Raw genomic sequence first — 4751 nt, 5'->3', positions numbered from 1 at the left:
AGCTTGGTTTAGCCGCTTAGGCCGGGATTTTATTCCTTTAGGCCCTCCTATCCACTGATGCTCAAAGCCTTGGGATCCTTTTTATTGCCCTTGCCTTTTGGTTTTAAGGGTTACTGGCTTTTTGCTCTTGCCTCTTGGTTTTAAGAGCTTTTGGCTTTTTCTGCTTGCTTTTTCTTTTTCTATTTTTTTCGCCTTTTTTCTTTTTTTTTTTCTGCAAGCTTTGTATTCACTGCTTTTTCTTGCTTCAAGAATCATTTTTATGATTTTTCAGATTATCAAATAACATGTCTCCTTGTCATCATTCTTTCAAGAGCTAACATATTTAACATTCTTAAACAACAACTTCAAAAGACATATGCACTGTTCAAGCATTCATTCAGAAAACAAGAAGCATTGTCACCACATCAATATAATTAAACTAAGTTCAAGGATAAATTCGAAACTCATGTACTTCTTGTTCTTTTGAATTAAAACATTTTTCATTTAAGAGATGTGATGGATTCATAGGACATTCATAACTTTAAGACATAGTTACTAAATACTAATGATCATGTAATAAGACACAAACATGGATAAGCACTTAATCATAAAGAAAACGAAAAACAGAGAATTTAAGAACAAGGAATGAATCCACCTTAGTGATGGTGGTGTTTCCTTCTTGAGGAACCAATGATGTCCTTGAGCTCTTCTATGTCTCTTCCTTGTCTTTGTTGCTCCTCCCTCATTGCTTTTTGATCTTCTCTAATTTCATGAAGGATGATGGAGTGCTCTTGATGTTCCACCCTTAATTGTCCCATGTTGGAACTTAATTCTCCTAGGGAGGTGTTGATTTGCTCCCAATAGTTTTGTGGAGGAAAATGCACTTGAGGCATCTCCGGGATCTCATGGTGATGAGCTTCATGCGTCTCTTGAGCTCCATGAATGGGCTCTCTTGTTTGCTCCATCCTTTTCTTAGTGATGGGCTTCTCTTCCTCAATGGGAATGTCTCCTTCTATGTCAATCCCAGCCGAATTGCATAGATGGCAAATGAGGTGAGGAAAAGCTAACCTTGCCATAGTGGAGGACTTGTCAGCCACCTTGTAGAGTTCTTGAGGTATAATCTCATGAACCTCCATCTCTTCTCCAATCATGATGCTATGGATCATGATGGCCCGGTCTATAGTAACTTCAGACCGGTTGCTAGTGGGAATGATTGAGCGTTGAATGAACTCCAACCATCCTTTAGCTATAGGCTTAAAGTCCAGTCTTCTCTTCTCAGTTGAACCGGTTTGCCTTTTGAGTCAATCTTCCATTGAGCTCCTTCCACACATATGTCCATGAGGACTTGGTCCAACCTTTGATCAAAGTTGACTCTCCTTGTGTAGGGGCGTGCGTTCTCTTCCATCATTGGCAAGTTGAACGCCAACCTTACATTTTCTGGACTAAAATCTAAGTAATTCCCCCGAACCATGGTGAGGTAATTCTTTGGGTTCAGGTTCTTACTTTGATCATGGTTCCTTGTGATCCATGCATTAGCATAGAACTCTTGAACCATTAGAATTCTGACTTGTTGGATGGGGTTTGTTAGAACTTCCCAACCTCTTCTATGGATCTCATGTCGGATCTCCGGATACTCATTTCTCTTGAGTTTGAAAGGGACCTCGGGGATCACCTTCTTCTTGGCCACAACTTCATAGAAGTGGTCTTGATGAGCTTTGGAGATGAATCTTTCCATCTCCCATGACTCGGAGGTGAAAGCTTTTGTCTTCCCTTTCCCTTTTCTAGAGGATTCTCCGGTCTTGGGTGCCATCAATGGTAATGGAAAAACAAAAAGCTTATGCTTTTACCACACCAAACTTAGAATATTGCTCGCCCTCGAGCAAGAGAAGAAAGAATAGATGAAGAAGAAGAAAATATGGAGGAGAGGAGGGAGAGGTGTATTCGGCCAAGAAGAAAAGAGAGGGTTGTGTTGTGTGAAAATGAGGAAGAATGGAGGGCTATATATAGGGAAGGGAGGGGGGTAAGGTTCGGCCATAAGGGTGGGTTTTGGGTGGGAAATTCATTTTGAATTTTGAAGGTAGGTGGGGTTTATGAGGTAGGTTTATGGGGAAGAGTGGTTGGATGTGAGTGGTGAAGTGGTGATAGGGAAGAGAGATTGAGGTGATTGGTGAAGAGTTTTGGGTAAGAGTGTTTATTGGGAAGAGAGGATGAACATTGAGAAGAGGGAAGAGAGTGAGTGGTGGTAGGTGGGGATCCTGTGGGGTCCACGGATGCTGAGATGATCATGTGGGGTCCACAGATCCTGAGGTGCCAAGGAATTGCATCCCTGCACTAATTAGGCATGTAAAATGCCTTTGCATGCAATTCTGGCGTTTAAACGCTGAACTGATACTTATTCTGGGCGTTCAACGCCCAGATGCAGCATATTTCTGGCGTTGAACGCCAGCCAAATGCTTGTTTCTGGCGTTCAGCGCCAGCTCTTCTTTACTGTGCATTTCTGGCATCTGAATGCCAGGATGCTGCTTGTTTCTGGCGTTGAACGCCAGAAACATGCTCTGTTCTGGCGTTGAACGCCAGACAGATGCTCTTTACTGGCTTTTAAACGCCAGTGAGATCCTCCTCTAGGGTGTGATTTTTCTTCTGCTATTTTTGATTCCGTTTTCAATTTTTTCATTTATTTTGTGACTCCACATGATCATGAACCTAATAAAACATGAAATAACAATAAAAATAAAATTAGATAAATAAAAATTGGGTTGCCTCCCAACAAGCGCTTCTTTAATGTCAATAGCTTGACAGTTGGCTCTCATGGAGCCTCACAGATGTTCATAGCATTGTTGAGACTCCCCAACACCAAACTTAGAGTTTGGATATGGAAGTTCAACACCAAACTTAGAGTTTGACTGTGGGGGCTCTGGTTGACTCTGTTTTGAGAGAAGCTTACTGTGCCTCTTTTCCATGTTTACAGAGGGATAACCTTGAGTTGTAGACACAAGGGAGTCCTCATTCAATTGAAGGACTAGTTCACCTCTGTCAACATCAATCACAGCTCTTGATGTGGCTAGGAAGGGTCTTCCAAGGATGATGGATTCATCCTCATCCTTCCCAGTGTCTAGGATTATAAAATCAGCAGGGATGTAAAGGCCTTCAACCTTTACTAATATGTCCTCTACTTGTCCATAAGCCTGTTTTCTTGAATTGTCTGCCATCTCTAATGAGATTTTAGCAACTTGTACCCCAAAGATTCCCAGTTTCTCTATTACAGAGAGGGGCATGAGGTTTATCCCTGAACCAAGGTCACACAGAGCCTTTTCAAAGATCATGGTGCCTATGGTACAAGGTATTATGAACTTTCCAGGATCCTGTTTCTTCTGAGGCAATGTCAGTTGATCCAGATCACTTAGTTCATTGGTGAACAAGGGAGGTTCATCTTCCCAAGTCTCAATACCAAATAATTTGGCATTCAGCTTCTTGGTAACTTTCTCCTTAGTAACATCCTCATTCTCTTCAGAAGAGGAATACTCATCAGAGCTCATGAATGGCACAAGGAGGTTTAATGGAATCTTTATGGTCTCTAGTTGACTCTCAGATTCCTTTGGTTCCTCAGAGGGAAACTCCTTATTGATCACTGAACGCCCCAGGAGGTCTTCCTCCTTAAGATTCACATCCTCCTCCTCTTTTGTGGTTTCGGCCACGATGGTCATTTCAATGGCCTTGCACTCTCCTTTTGGATTTTCTTCTATATTGCTTGGGAGAGTACTAGGAGGGATTTTAGTGACTCTTTTACTCAGGTGGACCACTTGTGCTTCCAAATTTCTAATGGAGGACCTTGTTTCATTCATGAAACTCACAGTGGCCTTAGATAGATCAGAGACTAAGTTTGCTAAATTAGAAGTATTTTGTTCAGAGTTCTCTGTCTGTTGCTGAGTGGATGATGGAAAAGGCTTGCTATTGCCAAACCTGTTTCTTCCACCATTATTAAAGCCTTGTTGAGGCTTTTGTTGATCCTTCCATGAGAGATTTGGGTGATTTCTCCATGAGGGATTATAGGTGTTTCCATATGGTTCACCCATGTAATTTACCTCTGCTATTGCAGGGTTCTCAGGATCATAGGCATCTTCTTCAGAAGGCGCCTCTTGAGTACTGTTGGGTGCAGCTTGCATTCCATTCAGACTCTGAGAAATCATATTGAGTTGCTGAGTCAATATTTTATTCTGAGCCAATATGGCATTCAGAGTATCAATTTCAAGAACTCCCTTCTTCTGAGGCATCCCATTACTCACAGGATTCCTCTCAGAAGTGTGCATGAACTGGTTATTAGCAACCATGTCAATGAGTTCTTGAGCTTCTGCAGGCGTTTTCTTTAGGTGAATGGATCCACCTGCAGAAGTATCCAATGACATCTTAGCTAATTCAGACAGACCATCATAGAATATATCCAGGATGGTCCATTCTGAAAGCATGTCAGAAGGACACTTTTTGGTCAGTTGCTTGTATCTCTCCCAAGCTTCATAGAGGGATTCACCTTCTTTCTGTTTGAAGGTTTGAACATCCACTCTAAGCTTACTAAACTTTTGAGGAGGAAAGAACTTGGCTAAGAAAGCCGTGACCAGCTTATCCCAAGAGTTCAGGCTATCTTTGGGTTGAGAGTCCAACCACACTCTAGCTCTGTCTCTTACAGCAAAAGGGAAAAGCATGAGCCTGTAGACTTCAGGATCTACTCCATTAGTCTTAACAGTATCACAGATCTGCAAGAATTCAGTTAAGAACTG

At 41.9% G+C, this 4751-nt stretch overlaps 1 non-coding gene across 1 annotated transcript; it reads left to right on the top strand.

Annotated features, from left to right (window-relative positions):
- Nucleotides 1-4436: 4436 nt before the first annotated feature.
- On the top strand, nucleotides 4437-4544 carry LOC112773389 (small nucleolar RNA R71). Its single transcript, XR_003187941.1, has one exon. It is a non-coding gene; the product is annotated as a small nucleolar RNA R71 (small nucleolar RNA).
- Nucleotides 4545-4751: the final 207 nt, after the last annotated feature.

Source organism: Arachis hypogaea, chromosome 18, assembly GCF_003086295.3.
Source record: "Arachis hypogaea cultivar Tifrunner chromosome 18, arahy.Tifrunner.gnm2.J5K5, whole genome shotgun sequence".
In the NCBI taxonomy this organism is placed as follows: domain Eukaryota; kingdom Viridiplantae; phylum Streptophyta; class Magnoliopsida; order Fabales; family Fabaceae; genus Arachis; species Arachis hypogaea.
Note: the sequence above shows the minus strand (reverse complement) of the source record. Positions and strands in the feature narration are given on the sequence as shown.